This window comes from Gasterosteus aculeatus, chromosome 21, assembly GCF_964276395.1.
Source record: "Gasterosteus aculeatus chromosome 21, fGasAcu3.hap1.1, whole genome shotgun sequence".
Lineage (NCBI taxonomy): Eukaryota > Metazoa > Chordata > Actinopteri > Perciformes > Gasterosteidae > Gasterosteus > Gasterosteus aculeatus.
The window spans coordinates 9,870,982-9,889,053 of NC_135708.1; the positions used below are offsets into that span (position 1 = coordinate 9,870,982).

The 18,072-nt window shown below is 43.9% G+C and overlaps 1 protein-coding gene across 2 annotated transcripts in view; it reads right to left on the reverse strand.

The window, feature by feature from the left end:
- Positions 1-18,072, reverse strand: part of ahrra (aryl-hydrocarbon receptor repressor a) — a 50,030-nt gene that overhangs the window by 28,790 nt on the left and 3,168 nt on the right. Inside the window, exon 1 of one of the 2 annotated variants that reach the window (XM_078095618.1) lies at positions 16,363-16,498. The exons of the other annotated variant lie outside the window; for it this stretch is intronic. The gene's annotated coding sequence lies outside the window, so the exon portion shown is untranslated. Of the gene's footprint in view, positions 1-16,362; positions 16,499-18,072 lie in introns of those variants that run through there. 2 annotated transcript variants of the gene reach the window in all.

The window sequence follows — 18,072 nt, forward strand, 5'->3', positions numbered from 1 at the left end:
CTGCTGTTGTAAATCAAAATAAGGCAGCATGTGTGGATCCATTGTTTTGTGTTCGTTCACGTCTGTGTGTGACACATGGCTGTTTATGTAGGCTGCATCCTGTGAAAAAGCCGAGGGAAATCGTGCCATTGTGTTGGTGTATGTCGACACCTCCTTCCTACTCCTGCCTCACCAACCCTTCAGCTGAAACAGACGCACAGCACTAGAAAGTGGGTTTTTCTTTTGAACCTGAAGGTCTACACTTTGTAATAATGTGCCGAGATCTGTACCACTTTATCCACAAAGAGTACCTATATAAAACAAATGTGTTTTAATAACTGCTGAGATTTAGAATAACGATTTTCTAAGACTATACATACAGCATTCTTATCCTCCTTTCCCTTTTGGGAAACATTTCTTTTTTGAAAGATAGATTTATTTATGGTTTTAAAAATGTGCGGAAAAGAAACGGTTAGCTAGACATAATGAATACATGTTTGAAATAGTTAGCTAAATGTGACACATGTGTTCCCAATCCTAAATGCTGTTTGATTTTTATCATTGTAACCAAATCCCCTCTCATGTGACTTTCAAATGGATCCAGGGAGAAAATCGACAAAAGGTGCAACTCCATCGGGTCTGGTCACCAGATCCACTTACTGTCGTGCTAGACGTGGAACACAGGAATCCTCTTTGGAACAGCTGGAGTTGGGAAGCGTCCTCGAGTGTGCCCCAGGACAGGAGAGAAACGCCTTTATGTACATAACGAATCACAGGCCCTTTAAATTCACATTTATCCACATTCCGACTGGACGCAACAGCTGTGTGCAGAATGAATTACTACACGAGGGATGGTGAGAAGGAAGGGAGGGTTCACATATGGAGAGATGGATTGGCACGAGCGGCCTGTAATGTATTGCTTCCACAGGATGCCCTGCACGCTAATTGGCCTCGATCACGCTCCCCCATTGAGACGTATAGTAAAAGTGACTGGCATTGGAGAGATAGCGAGAGAGAGGAGGAAGGGGGAGGGAGGGGGAGATGGTAAGGCAGTGTGACAGAGTGGTTTTTCAGAGGACGATGGACTGTAAATAGAGAGGAGGACAATATATGTGAGTGATATTGTTTCCCTGCTGGTGCAAAGAAACAATATCACGATGGCGACACACACACACACACACACACACACACACATACACACACACACACACACACAGTTCAAGCTCTTCACTGGTCTGGAAAAGGCAGTGGCTGTGACGTCAGACATGGTTTCAAAATTGTTGTTCACAAGGATAGTTGTAAGTTTGAGAACTTTTGATCTTTTTAAAGTTTGCGGTACAAACCTGCAAACACAACGAGGTAAGACGTGTTTTTTGTTCCGCACCAGACGATGTACCTACATTCAGGTCAGAGTTTCAAATTCTTCTCCAAAGCCGTCAATGCACAGTATTCATGATGAACTTCTTTGACCCAAATCTCACAAACTCCACAAACTCAAATCAGATGACCCCTTGACCCCCACAGCTAATCCTTGTAGTAGATTGGGCCTTTAGCTCAACTATCCCCCATCTTTGGAATGCACTTCCTCTCCATCTATGAACACTCAAAACGTTTAAAAGAGGCCTCAAAACCTTTTAGTTTAGGAAGACACAGACATTTTTACTTTACTGCGCCTATGAGCCATATTGTGATTTAAGGCGTGTCAGCAGCGTTCTGTTTTGTAGCACTTTATCTTTTGATGAAAGGTATGATACATTGAATTATAACATCTGTATCGACTATATTCGAGAAGAGAGTTATCGGCTTTTCCTTTTTTATTGCCCAACATACTCCGAGCTGACCACGATTTAACGTGAGCTAACTTTCCACTATTACAAATAGGGTTTGTAACCTGGAATAAGGTTTTAACTTCCCATAGACATGCAGTATGTGCATTTATGTGTGTCTAATTGATTTGCTGAAAAATAACCCCAAAACATAGTAGGAAAACACAGGTTCTCACACAGCCCAGCGTTGCCGTTACACTTTCTCTGTGTGGGACGGACGCAGGAGCAAGTATCTCGCGGCAAAAGCGTGAGAGCTGGCAAACCCCGCTCACGACAACGATCACAAAGATCACAATTAACACTCATGACACTGGTGACACAGACTCGCTCACCCTTCTTCTCTCGCTCTTCCTCCGGCCCTCTCCCGGCCCTCGTCCCGGTGCGCCCTCCCTCCCCTCCGTCATGCCGCCGTCCCCGTTGAGCGACTCATGCATGGATACAATGTGCTCCACTGTGCTCTTTGCAGGCGAGCATTACTGTTCACACGCAATCTGCACCGCACACTGATATGATTCTCCCTCTTTCTCGCTTTTGCTTTTTTTCTCTCTTCTCCTCTTTTATTCCTTCTTTGTTTTTCCGTGTCAGGAAACAGCTGGGGGAACTTGGTAAGCGTTCAGAAATATTTATGGATTTATAGCAAATTCCTACTTACGTACTGAGTAAAGGTATTGGTAAATCCCCTTAATCTAACAAACTAAATTCATCCTGTACTTCATTATTTATAAGTTACTAAACTTAAAAAAAATTTGGGGGTCATATTTTCAGATTTACACATTCTCTGGTGTATTCATCCTCATTTATCCTAAAAACTCAACAAAATATGTAGTATCGGCTGAAGATTTGTTTTCAGGTTTACAACCACTCCTGCTTGCAAAGTAATAAGAAAAAAACGCCACTGGTCTAACCGCAATGACATTATGCCAACTATCCTGATTTCCCTCCACAAGTTATTAAACATGCACCAGAAAAATAAAACACATTAAAACTCACTGTATGTAGGAGAAAAAAAAGTAGAACCTTTAGGGAAGTTGATGTAGGTTTGTGAAATACTGTATCATAGCAATTACATATTATTATAATTATGCATTCATTTGTATGAAATGTTGATGACCGGATCCCTGTGATTTTCATTTCAAGAAGAATTATGCAAACATGCAGGCGATGAACAGTCAGCTCAAAGTCTTCTCCATCATCTGTTAGTCTCCCGATTGTTTCCATGTGCTCGGCCTCAGGAATCTCTCCTGGATATCCCGAGCAAGCCGCTAACACAGTGGGAATATGATACCTGACTTTCTTCCTCCACCTCTCTACTGTTTTTCCCCTCTGAGTCTAATATAAAAAAAACATTCCCACTTACTTTTTTTTCTCTCTCTGACTTTCTGTCTCGTTTCTGTCCGAGCGCTCTATCTGCTCTTTTGTGGGGACTGACTTTTAGTGTCATTCCCTCACGGTTCTGCTTTAAGGCAGTGTGTGAGATGTAGTGTCTGTGCATTGAGTACCTTGAGCATTATGTGAGTGGCAGCTCTCCAGTGTCATTCAGTGGTAGCGTAAGTACATTAACTCATTTCTGCACGGCTGGTCTCGCTCCCTTTCCCTCTCTGTGTTACAAGCTTTCTCGGTTCCTCTCTCTGCTCGCTTTGACAGATCGTTTTCATAACCACTTTTCTGAGGTCACAGCCTCGTCTGCAGTAGTCACGCAACCCTTCGCCTGCTCAGTCAGCTTTACATGAGCACACACACACACACACACACACGCCGTAAACGTACACATATGCATATACACACACACACATACGCTACAACGTTAATACTACACTACACAAAAGCCTGTCTTAAAGAGACAGTGTGGCGGCGGCCACAACATGTTCCAGCCTCCGCTGCTAAAGGGTCGGCATGTCTATTTTTGGCTCTCACTGCTCAAAGCATTCCTCCGCTGCTGGCAACACGCATGCAACCTGTGGCTGCGGGGTGGAAATGCAACACGGGCTGAAGCTGATTTTCAGATTAAACATCTGACTTTTGGAAAATCTCCCATTTCCCATTCTAACCATGTTTTTACTGGGCAGAAAACGTAAACAGGGAATTAATTGCGGTGGTGATACTGCGGGGGTTCCTGCATTCCGCTTCGGGGGATTCATAAGAAGTCTTTATGTGGCTGGTGCATACTTAGGAAGTAATTGCTTTACCTCATTAACTGTATGTGACTAAATGATCCCAGCTGCGAGTGCAGGTGAGAGTCGATCCTTCAGCAATAATTTCTCTTTGTTCTCGATGGTCCACTGTGTGAAAGACTTTGTTCTGTGTGTCTCATGGAGACGGAACAGCACGATGTCCTGTCCTGAACCCGGTCCATCCATCCGGCTGTCTCCTCCTCTCCGTCCTCTTGTTTTCTATCTCGTTGCCTCCCCCAACACCTCTGTATCCTCTCATCACCTTCCTACCACAGGATAGCCCACGGAGGGATACACAGTAACTGGGGATGACAGCGGACCAAAGGCGGTGAGCACGGAGAGAGTGAGTGCCAGTGATTGGAACAGGTTTAGAGAAGACGGCGGAACAAAGGGATCTTTCACAAATACAGGCAGATTCCTACAAAGGTCTGGTTTGTTGGACAAAGGATATTTATATACCTGATTTAATAACTGAAGGCGTCTTCTCACACATTTGTTAAGATGGCCCTTGACTATCATTAATCATCATTATCATTAATAAGTTTTGTTTTCCTCCAACTCAGCCAAACTGCAGAACGATGTTTACGCATTCCATACATACATTGTTGTAGATTCATTCAGCATATTTTGCTCCCAGCGGCTTCTTGACATCTGAGGCCAGCCTTCCTCAGCACGTGGACATATGGGGCGATTAGGAAGACACAAATAGACAGCGATAGACTTTCAATCCATTATTCTGCTGCCCCACCCTCTTCCTTACTGTGGCTAAGCCTGTTGAGCTTTGCGCTGCTGCGCGGCGCATGCGGTTTAAGATGTCAGTCTCAGATTTGCCTTAAAGGATCAGTGCTCATTTGAAGCACACAGGCATATATGCTTGAACAGTGCAAATGCATGAATTCTGTAAATATTTGTGAGCACGCATAAACCAGGGTGGTTTAAAATGCCATTACCTGCCCTCTAACTGCATAAACCAAGTAGACAATTTGGCACTACACACAGTGGACAATAATTCTTTACAAGCTAAAATGAGATTTTCCAGCTCATCAAATCTCAGTTTGTGTTTTTTGTCATGACATCACTAGGTCACAAAACAGTCTCAATATGGCATGGAAATTGACTGAGAATTTGGCGCGGGAGAGGTTGCATGAGAAGGAGAAGGTAGCAGGGAAGAGAGACCTGCCAAGAGTAAAGCCTCGTGCCTGAAGGCTTTTGGCAGGTGTTTTGACTCTGCTATCCATCCAGCTGCTGACTTAAAACATGGGAATCTATTAGCCGAGAGGCTGTAATCTCCACAATCTTACGTCCTGTTCCTCATTTCTAAGAATCCTGCAAATGGCTTGTCTGCCGAGTAGATGAATAGATAAGAACAGACCAAATGCAATCATCCAACCAAATGAAAAGTGTGAACCATAATTAATTGTTAACCACAACAACCTCACCATCATCAGCGAATGATATGGCTTTGCCAATTAGGTCAAGTCTGAGAGTTTTCTCCACCTGACCTCTCAACAAAGATGCTGATCCATGGATGGATGGAGAATCGGTATTGTGATGGCACAATGAATTATGCAATAGGGCTTCTCTCCTTTTATTTCACGCCTCCCTTCTGCCTTTTTGCAACCCCCATCCACCTCCCTCGAACACGGCCCTGTGTTCAAATCATTCATGGTATCATCTCTAGTGACACGTTGACCTCATTGCAAAAGTGTTCTGATTAAGCAGCTGCAGCGCTCATTTACAAAGACATGGCAGTTGATTCTAAATCGGGGTCAAAGTAAAGGGACAGGTGAGGGAAGTTAAAACTAGAAAGGGGAAAACAAAGAAAGGTGAGTGAGTACGTGAGGCAGTAGGCAGAAGGGTTGAGGTAGTTCAGGCCTTCAGGCAAAGGAGTGGTGGCCCCACGAGAGATAGGGATCAAATGGACTATTAACAAAGCAAAGCTAAATACAGACAGCTGCCATGACGTGGGAATACAATCGAGGTTAAAGTGATAGATGTAAGAATAAAATCATGTGTAGTGCAATTTATTTCATAATTAAATATCATCAGTCTCTTATCATTAGTTCTTTGGACTTGTTTACCAGGAGAAGTCACATAAATGCTCCTTTGTTTAAGTCAACACAAAAGACATTAAAGGACTCAATATGAACAGATGGCGGATGATCCGTTCGCTTTTAAAGAGAACCAACGACACATGTGATGAAGCAAGAAACCACCGGACACAGGACCATCCATATTGGCTTCTCCTGTGTGTGTGTGTGTGTGTGTGTGTGTGTGTGTGTGTGTGTGTGTGTGTGTGTGTGTGTGTGTGTGTGTGTGTGTGTGTGTGTGCGCGCACTAGAGGAGATACATCATCACGCCCGAAACATGTGAGCGAGGGCGGCATCTTTATCCTTAACTCACTGAGGTCATTTTCCCCGGGTTTACACAGCCTTGCGTGAGAAGGGAAGGGTATCCGGTGGATCCAATTGCCCTCTGTGAGGGCTGCAGCGCCTCCATGAATGTGGCCTTTGAGTGGCGAGAGGCCAGTAGACATGCAGACAGCCTGTACTTACTGTAACTGGGAAATAGGCCTGATGCGACTTCAAACAGCCACAATGATGTTATTATGGTCCCCCCCCCCCCCCCCCCTCCTTCTACCCCACTCCACTCCTTCCCAAGAGCGTCTCTCTCGACTTTCTCAGAACTTGTTGCTCATGAGTCACAAGGACGGAGTCTCCGGCGAGCTGTTGTTTACCCTCATATTACCCGTGGCAGGACAAATCACCATGTTTGTTCTTATCACCCCCTCCAAGAGGGACTCAAGCAGATTTCTCTAAATGCTACCATTATCTCCATTTACCTTGGAGAAAACAAGTGGACAGAAGTGCTTTCACACTTCTTCTAACTTTAATTTATTGAGCAAAGGAATGACATGCAATAGCCCGCGGGGGGGTTACTGAAGAGAAAAACAAGGAAATGATCCCTGTAATTTAGGTCAAAGAGGATCCTTATGTGGCCTGCCATGACTCTTCCAATATAGTAACAACCGATGCACTGACATACAACTTTATCCTAAAGGCAAAACTGGATTCTCTTTAGCTTTAAGTTGAGATTTTCTGTTTTCACCCCAGAAGGAAATATGGCCTCCCAGCAACCACTTGACAGGCAGGTAAAAGGCCAGAGGCAGAACAGTTGTATCCAAAGAAAAACAACAGTATGACGGTAGTGAAAACAGCTTTTCTCAGCCTATAGTTTCACAAAGTTACACATGTGGCAGCCATGGACGACGAGTGAATGGGACTCCGTTTTGACTTTTGGTGTTACTTTAACACATTCTTTCAACGTCGGTTGGGGCTGTCACATCAACATCTTCTCAGTGTCACAACGTCTGCTGAGTCCGGATAACTTTTGACGGTCAGAAACTGGGTTGGATTTCAGAATGACAACTCTATCACATTTAATTTGTCAACTCATAATGAAAAGAAATTCGAATATGACAAACTTCGTCCTGAGAGTTTTTCTCAAGGTAAAGCAAATGGAGGTTGAGCTGCCTAATTCTGCTCCAAATGAGCACCATCCAAATCTATTGAAACTTACGGTAGTTAGGCAATGAGATCCATTACAGGTACAGGTGAAGATATAAATGCGTAGGAAATAAGAAATTATTGAAAAATGATGGGAGTGGTTTATAAAAAATAAACATGCAATGGAAGCAACTTCTTCAAACTTAACACATGACAATGTATGAAAACAAGGATTTATCGGTCCACACTGTGACGTGATGCATGTGGGTATATACTGCATGTGAGTGTGTGTGTGAGCGTGTGTGTTTATGTGTGCGATGCATTTTTAAAACATTTGCAATTTTATGATGAAAACAAACCCTGGCACATTAGCATGGAGAATTTCCCAGATCTGCACGCAAGCTTAAAGATGGGGAGGGCCCCAGAGTTTGTGAGTGTGTGTGTGTGTGTCTGAGTGTGTGCGGTGTGCGTGCGTGTTGCTCTGGGTGAAGCCGGCAGCTGTTTAAATTCCGTCTACAGTCGTACAGTCGTACAGTGCAACGCGGCAATTCAACCAAGATCCTCAGGGACGGAAACAGAGTCTGACACTTTTCTCAACCACCTCTTTCTTCCTTTCGCTCTCACTCCTGCTCTTTCTTCCACGGCCCCGGCCTGCAGTGTACAGTGACCTCACTCAGAGCTCCTGCACGACCTACGATGATCCTACTTGATCCCTTTGCTCTCGGTCATGTACCATCTTTAAGGGGTCGTGGCACTGTGCCTGATGAATGAGTCATTAGATCAGCGCTGTGTTCGCCCTGAAAGGTCCGGAGGCCTGATGCCTGTGGCTCCATTTCAAATGAGGTCAGAATCATTGGAAGAGTTATAACAATACAAATTCAATTCTAATTACAGCCTGCCAACTGCGTCACACCAAAACATATTAAACAACATTAAAAACAAATCTAGTGACACTATTATTTATTTTGATCAGATTAGGTCACATTTGCTCTAATCTCTGAAAAAAAAAACTTCTGCAATTGCAATTGCATTGCTTGCTTTGGAAATGGTTCGGCGAGAGTTACTTTAAATAAAAAGGAACCTGACATTAGTATAATGCTTCAATATAGAATAGTTACATTTCCTCTTTCCAAGGTGTTAAACTGTCACAGATTTCCAGCATTCATACAAACACCCACAAATAATTTCTAAGCAAGAAAACTTTTATTTAATTTTTGCTAGTTTACAGTTTTTTACAATTAATAAGAAACATTTCTAAATAAAGAAAACACTTCTAGAATGAGAGTCTTGAGTTATAGCATTTCTTTTTGTAGATGATGTATAAGTGTGCACTTATGTATCTGAGATGATGCCAAATCATCACTTCCCATTCGAGTATCTGTCATTGGCTTCAACAGTGTGATGAAATTCCAAGTGAGCTTGATAATTGATTGAATGTGAGATGTAATCCCTTTTCCTGCTCGTCGTTATTTTTGCCGTGCACACATGCACAAACACGGCCCTGTTTACCGTTGAACACTTAAGATATTTCCTCTTTTCTCCCAGTTAACAAATAAAGCCTGGGGACAGGAGGGCTGAGCCAAGCACTAGTCACGCAACTGCCTCTTTCGGTTTCCCTCTTTCTCTCAGTCATCCCTCTACACACACACACACACACACACCATCCTGACTCACACAATACCTGGCTGCCTGGGTGAGACATTTGCTCCTGCAGAGCTGTCTCTCTTTAACAATGTGCCTGGACGCTGTCAAGTCAGAGACCATCCTGCTGCCGCTAACTGATGTTTGACATCACCTTGTCTTTCTTCGAGGCGCCCCAGCGTGTGTGTGTGTGTGTGTGTGCATGTGTATACCCGCTCTCCCTCCAGCTGTGCCCTCTGTTTGTGTCTCTCTCTACCCTAAAAATATTTTGTCAGGCTCACTCATTCGATCATGATTCGGCAGAAAGCAGTTCACGCAGAGTTCAGGCTGCCATGGGTGCAGCGGCGGCCTGCCAGCGAATCGTAAAAACACTCAAAACCTTTAAACATCCGTTTCTTTCACATTCTTTATCTTCAAATGGCCCATCGTCATAGTACATGTTTTGCGATGTACAGGATGCGCAGTAATGTGCGTGGGTCAGTGTCAGTTACATCTGTGTGGTGCCTTTACAACACACTCGAAAGAGAAAAGCTGAGTGACCCTAACTCCACATGACATGATCTGATGGACTATTTTTACTCGGGGGTGAGTTACGTGCTCCTGTTTTCCCATATCAGATACGGATGAAAGGGGACCTTGTCTGGCTAATAGTAGTTAGCGTACGGAGCTGTACCGGGTCAGATGCCATCTTTGGTTAGTGATCTTTCCAACCGCGTGGAAACATATCGATTTACATTAGGGAACAACAGCAGGGACCGCGCCACTGAAGCACGCCTCAATTAAGATAAATGGAGGTGACAGACAAAACAAACACTCTCGTGTACAGAACGCCCGCGCAGCCAGCGTACAAACACAACGTGACGGCATGTAGTACCTGTGGAAGTCACGCCTTTCCAGGTGAGGTCGATGAGCACCAGAGGACAGACACAGACTAAAAGACATTGACTGAGTTTGACGATGCGGTTCAGGAAATTCAATCACCACTTTCCTGTGATTTCTTCCTCTCCCATTTTGCTGGTTTATGCTTCGTCTGTGTGAGATGTGGATCAGCATCGTGCCGGAGCCCCGGTGCCGCTGAGTTCATTCATTAGCCGCTGTGAAAAGACCCGCCATCCGCTCGGTTTAGCCATCAACAGATCGCGTTACTGACACCAGTGAGCTTTTTATGCTGGTGACCATGTTAAATTGGTTGTGCTGTCGCTAATAGGCCTTTGGTTGTCCCTCGGAGGCTACAGGGGAATAAACTATGTCGGGTCATCAATTAGTTCATTGTACACTGTCATCAATTAGTTCATTGTACACTGTCATCAATTAGTTCATTGTACACTGTCTCCGAAGCATGCGAACGAGACAACAGAGGGACACAGACAAGCTTGACAATAATGGAATCTGATTCTTGGGTTCTACTATTGATTTGGTTGCCTGTATTCTAATTCAGGCCACATGTAGGACTTTTTCTTGGGTCATATTATGCATTCAGGCATTGCCACAAAATGTATTCATTTTTTCAAATACAGTCATCTCATAATAAACAGTAACAAAACGTTTTTTTCCTACAGTAAGGACGCCGCTTCTGAGCAGAAAGCCACAACAAATACACAGAGTATTAATGAGTTATCAAATCTCTCAAAGGTCTCTAAATGTGGCTTTGGGCGGTGCTGAAACTGTTCACCATATTGCACGTTTGCATGGAGATTAACAAAGTCTAATTTTTTGCTGTGTGGGGGACAAATATAAATGGGCAATGTGTAATTAGTTAATCTAAGCCAAAAGGGCTGTAGTTTTGGTCAGGCATGCTAGAGTCGCGTGCTCCAAAAAATAGAAAAGCCACACTGCAAACCGACAGCAGAGCGAACGGTGCCAATAACATAACGACTGTGGACTAACTACAGTTTGCACACCCTTGAGTTTGAACCCTATACTTGCCGCAAGGAAGCTTGTAAATTGAATGCCACGATAACATAAACTATGTGAGAGAACAGCTGTGATTTGTCATCTTGTTTGTAGCATCGCTGCATGCTCAAAGTGCTTCCATAATATAATGATCAACTCAAGCTTCAGGGGCTCAGTCTTCTTAGCTCAGGCAGAGCAGCACAACAGGCGGTAGCTGTGGCAGTAATTACACAAGACAGCTTCCAACAATAGTGTTGGGCCAACAAAGGCTTCTGCTCACCCTGCATGAGTCCTGTCTATTCACACTCACTCACTTCAACACACACTCTACCCGTCTGTTTGCACACACACACACACACACACACCTCCCGCTACTGCACGGCCGCCACTAGCTGTGCCTAGCGTCTAACGGGGGGGCCCACCTCTGCACTGATTTCAGTAATTCACTTATAGCCTTTTGTGATCCCAGGGGGCTCTGTCGGCCCCCCCCAGGACAACGGAGCCCAGCTCCACTCAAGCGAGTTCAGTGTCTGTGGCACGAGAGGCCAGGCAGGGACAAAGCCAGTGTCACGCCTTTGATTCAAACAACTAATGAGTTAGCTATGAGGATCCTAAATGCATAAGGCGGTTTCTCCATTCATGGTTCTCAACACGTACCAGGGATTAGCGTGGCCGGCCTGTCGCGCTAGTTAACAGTTATTGTGTGGCTGATTGCTGCGGAGGGGGAAAACATACATGCGAGACGGTGGGAGAGTGAGCCGACATGCAACTAATGAGCAATTTAGCATGGAACCAATGGACGGGTAATGAGTATATGTCATCCAGAATAACGGAAATGTGTATATATATAGGTAGGTAGATACCATTTTTTGTGTGTATCAATGATAATTGATTTTTTTTTATTGAATCACGCATTGGGTTTGAATACCACAGATGCAGAGCTGAGAAAACTGTGCCTTGGACCCATGTGTAGAAAACAATTGTGTCCAAATCAAACCTAATGTGTGTTATTTTGGCCCAATGTTCGTGGCATTTTTTATATTCAAAGTTTCCTTTTTTGGTAAAACTTCCTTTTTTGGTTTGAATTTTTTTTGATAAAAATATTAAAACAGTTAAAATGTATTGTAAAGGAGCTATAGTAGATTAAAATAGTTCTCAACCACACCATAGTACCAAATGTATTGGGTGAATAATACAGTTTAGGTATAATACAAGTTTGGGTGAATAATGGCAACTTAAAAAAATACTAATTCCGGGTTAAAACAACCCGTTATATACAGTTTACCCCTGATCCAAGGTAAAGGTAACCCGATGGTAGGAAAATGGCCAAAATATACATGAAACTTTTAAACTAAAATTGTCTGTCTCCAAAAAAATGTTTTAATTATTTTAAGTATATTTGTATAATCATATTTCCGTGTTAAATTCACAACAAATGAACAGAATGCCAAAATAAAGGCCAGGAATGATAAGACCCTGAGCGCTGGTATTAAGGTAGTCATAACAGTGAGAACACATTAACATTTACACGGAAACGTATTTAGAGGCCATACATCTACGTTTGTATATAGAGGCCGTTGCACGGAATCCCAGACATCGCATGTGGAGGAAAGAGGAAGGAGGAAAGCCTCAGTACTGGCATGTGGCCTGATCACGCACTCTTCGTGAAGCACATGGAGATGAGAGGTGATTTTCTTTCACGGAGGTCAGTGAAACAAACAGAAGAGCAGAACCCCAAAGGGAGGAAGGAGAAAGGGAGGAGGAGAGTGACACACAGGAGAGTTAGTCATGGTTACAAAAAAAAGGGGGAGAAAATCAACACGTAATTAATGAAACACAGGAGACAGAAGTGGGCTGATAACCACACAGCACATCTTCTCTGCTTCAACAGCATACATACACAAATGGATTAGGATGTTGCAACCTATTATAATTAATTAATCAATACACATCACAGGGTTTATAGGGGTTGGTGATGTGAATCGGGATGAGAAGCTACATTAAACAATCTAATGAACTGTTAAAAACAATTGTGAGAATATGGCCTTTCAGCAACAGAACTAGTTACTCAACAAAAAGAAATCGCAAAGCTTGAATAGCCCCTTTTCCTGGAACTGGAAATGTCGCGCCACCAACACCGGAAGAGCGCTGGACAGTCTACTGGTATCTTTCTTCAGGCGTGTTGTGACACATGACATTTAACTGATATGATGGGGTAACCGGTTGACATCCTTGCATCTTTTGGACTTTGACACGTGGCGCGCTGGCAGACTCACATGTGCAATCGCCCCACGCAGCTAAGGCATCGAGGAATCTGCATGTAAGCCTTGATTCACAGCTCGTCAAGTCGATGCCAATTACCCAAGAAGCCTAAGTGATTCCTGGTCCATCTCCTAATCCCTCCATAAGAGGGTGATTGGGTCGAACAACAGCGGACAATGAAAAGGTCAACGGCTTTGACCGTCAGTGAGTTTGAGTGTTTAGTTGAAAAAAGGTATAGACAGGTGTAACAAATGGGTTAATGAGCTGTGCACTTAATGCATAGCCGCAACCAAGGAGCCATGATACTAGTGCTTTAACTAGTTAGACTAACGAGAAAAAAAGTTAGTGCATAAATATAGTGAGGACATCTCAGTTGACTAACTGTCATATCTGTTACACTGCAGCCATTCAGCCTATTAAATGGTGTGACAAGACTGGGAGAAGGAGTAAGCAGCTAGCTTGACTGTGTCCAAAAGTAACAAAATCAGACTACAAGCATCGCCAAAGCTCACTATTTAACGTGCATATTTGTTAATCCGTAAGAATATTCAAGTGTGAATACCTCTTTGTGCAACGGTAAACTAATCGTCTTGTGCTATGAATCTGCCAAATCTACCTCCTGGCAACATTTAGCAACGCAAGCAACTGCGGGTCAGAGACTACGATTCACCGGAAATTTCATGGCGAGGACATTTTGTCTGAAAATCTCAAAACAACAGCGAGTTGACCACATCTCGACCTTTCTAATGCTGAACCTCTTCTCTTCATTTCTAGTCCACACAGCAGCTCGCCGATTTGTCTTGGCCTCTTCCCGACTTGTCTGCCTTCGGGTTGCGGAAGGAAAAAGTGTGGGGTCACTGAGAGTTTAGTAAACACAAAGTGCGTCCATAACGTGACCTGATACACATTTTACAACCAGAGCAAAGATTCCATTCAGAAACAGCGATCACGCTGCAGCACTTCCCCCTTTGGGAAAGCAAATGATGTGCACACGTATTGACTGGAAAAATGACACAGATTTGAAATGAAACCCATTCACACAAAAATGAGAGCCTATACAACCATGATATTCTCTTAAAAGTGCTAGATGGATGCAGACTGATGGCTTTGGCTTCCCTTCCTCTATTGCGCGAATGGCAGCTTGGTTACAAAACCGTCTCCTGTCTGCCTCCTGACGTCACAAGCGGCGTACGCCTGCCGTGAGTCTGCAGCCTCACGGGCCTTTCTCTTCCTCTTTTATTAAAGCTCCGCCAGCACTTAGAGACGGACGTGCACACGGAACTGACTGGCAAACGTTTGGAGACTTAAGCAACACAGACACAGTGTAGCAGGGAGACAATCGGCATGTTAACTAAGTTACCAAACATGGCATCGATGGGCATCCTAGAGCCTCTCATCAAATTTTGTTCGGCTATGTGTGTGTGTGTGTGTGTGTGTGTGTGTGTGTGTTTGTGTTCCCTGTCAACGCCCTGACTGGACTGACAGCTAAGATGCACGATGGTGCTTTAACTGTGTGGGCTTCCAGCCACACACACACACTCATTAATGCACCTTGCTGCGATGTGGATGCATTTACACCACAGCCATTTATATTTGGGAATGAGATTGTTGTGATTGTAACATCTGGGGTTGTTGAGATGTACTTCAAGACAGTAATGACTTCATTTACTGAAAGCAAAGAACTGAAGTCGCAGACAGTTTCCCGGGGGTTGGTGTCTTATTGAGGTCGGTGTGTGTGGGACTATGCAGGACACAATATTAAAGAAATACAAACTGTAAGATCTTTTTGTTGAAAAAATGGTCACAAGCTTTCATGCTTCACAATTCATTTTTCTCACAGATTTCTTGGCTGAAAGTATTCTGGCTTTTCAGAGGCACACCGAGTGTGAGAGGGAGGGAATCTGCGTTCCAACCGAGGATGTGACCACATTACAAAGGAGCGCCAACATCACATTGGATCTCATGAGATACGTACCCTGCCAGCAGCTAATATTAATGCATTGGCATGGATTATATTAGCTGACTTGGAGCCAAGAGCGGTGCAATACACTAGGCTGAACATTAGGGAAGAGGGCATGTCCTTTATTATGTGGTCTCCAGGTCCTTTGATTTATAACTCCCATCTGATTCTCATCACAAGCCCCGTTGACTTCTGCTCTTTGTTACTTAGTGACTTTTAAATTCATATTAGTCCCGGAACTAATATGAGAAGAGATGAAAGGAAAGAAAATGTCCCATTCCTTGATACACTCTCAACTCATCAGTTGTTTTGGAAGATTTAATAATTGCTTTTATGCCATTGAACTACAAAAACCGCACCTCTGAAATAATGAAAATAAAATAAAAATAAAAAAATTCCCCCTTTTAGTCACGTAATCCATTCTGAACCTACGGATGCAATCGGATAGAATTTTCTAAAAACAAAGCAACGTTTTAGTTTCCAATAATGAGCAAAAAAGCAGTGAAACAGGATCGCACAAAACACACTGGAGGAGAATTAAAGGCGATCAGGCAGAAAGACAAAGGAGGAGGGATAGTTAATCCTTAGGGTAAATATTTAACAAGCTCAGCAATTACAGACCTAACATGGAAGAGAAGGGAACTGCAGCTTGACTGTCAACACACACACACTCATTCACATGATCGCACTCGCTAGGACATCTGCCTAGAAATGCAGAGAATAAAGAAACCCTGACCTAAAACAGAAATACATGGCACTAAGCCCGTAGGCTGTTAGCTGATGTTTTGGATCTTTTAGAATGATCTATTTGTTTTAAGGGGGCCCTGGACTTGTGGCCCACTTTTTCTGGGGACATCAGCGGCAGCTGCATCACTATTCACCAACGATACACAAATGTTTGTCTAGGCTGTCCATCAAAAGATCCAATTTAATAGTTCAAGGGAAAGAAAGTTAAGCTGTATGACAGTTGATTGTGAAACCATATGCATATCTTTTTATATCCAAATATATTTCATACGTCATTGTGAAACGTGTATTTTAACACACGCACACACACACACACAAACACACACACACACACACACACATGGAGGTGTATTTGCATTAATAGCATAGGTACATACCGTTTCCTTTGCTCCACCCTTGAGCAGTCACACAACAAAGATAGAATATCCTGAAACCACCTGCCACACGATTCTCCTCTTCTCCGTATCTAAACTGTATAGCGCCTTACAGTGACGTGAATCAAGTCAGTGAACCTGTTTTTTAGAATAAGAAAACAAATGAAACAGTCCAACCTGTTGCCCCTAAATCACAACTAAATGGAGCGGACATTAATCGTGACTAGGAAGCAACTTCCCACAGTCCCCCTGGTGGACAGAAAGTAGAAATGCATCAGTGGGGGCCGGAAAATCTTCATTTCTCCTCTATGTAACAGTTCATAGATGCAAACAAAGCTTGTGGTTGTTTCACAGCATGTTTACGAAAGATCCCTGAGTGTGCGAAAGAGGCTATTATCGTTGTTCCAAACCACAGGAAGGATGTGGATACGTACTTGAAGACTCTGCCACGCTTATATGCTGAAATATTAGCGGAAACAGCTACGACTCCAGTGATGTAGGGACGGCAGAGTTATACACAAAACCCAATCCATTGTGTTCCACTCTGATTAATCTCATTAGTGTAGCAGTAAAAGCCACCAAAGCTGGTCACTACTGCCACTGACAACAAGGCAGGGACAACAAGGTGTTGGGGCAAACAAGTTGAGGCTTCAATGCCTGTTAAAGAGTTCAGATGATAAATGCCACCTTTATCGCCAAATGCCGCCACTGCTATGGAAGATGTGCCCCGAAAGCTATTGTCAGAAAATATGCAAGCAGCTTCCCCACTCAATTACGACACACACCTTTCAACACTTTTCACACACGTGACTCAGCCTTCTCCATCCTCTCTCGCTCACCACTTCTGCATCGAGGCAGCGGTTGTGGTCCTTGTCTCTGCGTGATCTCTTATCCGGGAAAGGCACTCTTCATAGTTCCAATTAGCACCTATCATGCAACTTGGCGTGATGGCTAAGCTACACAAGCGTCCAGGGTAACACAAGTAACTGTGTGTATGTGAGTGTGTGTGTGTGTGTGTGTGTGTGTGTGTGTATACAGTTACATGACTGGCCAACAGGATGCCAGTTGTTTGGTGCCTTGCCAAACCAAGGGAGCAGATGATGGAGATTAAGGGCGCTGGAAGGATCAGGGGAGCAGGAGGTGAAAGAGGAGAGCAACATGTTTCGAAGAGGTGATGGGTGAGAAAGTTTCAGCTGGTCAGAACCGTACAAATCCCTCGCCGACATCCCCAAGAAAACAGCTTTCCATGAGGACTTTCTCTCCAGCCCAGGACGAGGAGCACAGGGAGCCTCTTTAACTACCTTTCATCCTCCGTCTACTTTATCTAGAGCACTTTCCCCTTTCAATAGAGAGCGATGACGCTTATTCTTTGCTACTTAAATTTAAAAACACCATGCTGTCGCATCCAGCTGTGCCAGTAGCCCCTGAGTTGATATGACAGCTGCCGAGGCCACCGGCAACGAAATATGTTCTGAAACGGCCCATGAATATTTGAAGAGGAGGTAATTTCCCCCAACAACAAGGACAGGATGGGAGCCATTCAGATGATGGGGGGGCAGGAGAGGTGGGGGGGGGGGGGGGGGCAAGAGGGTGCTTCGAAATACCTTCTAATTACACGTGGCCACAACGTACAAAGGGTGATAAGGACTTTAGAGCGAGATTGTGAACCGAAAAAAATAAAGGATGATGGTACCGTCCTCAAATCATCAGAAA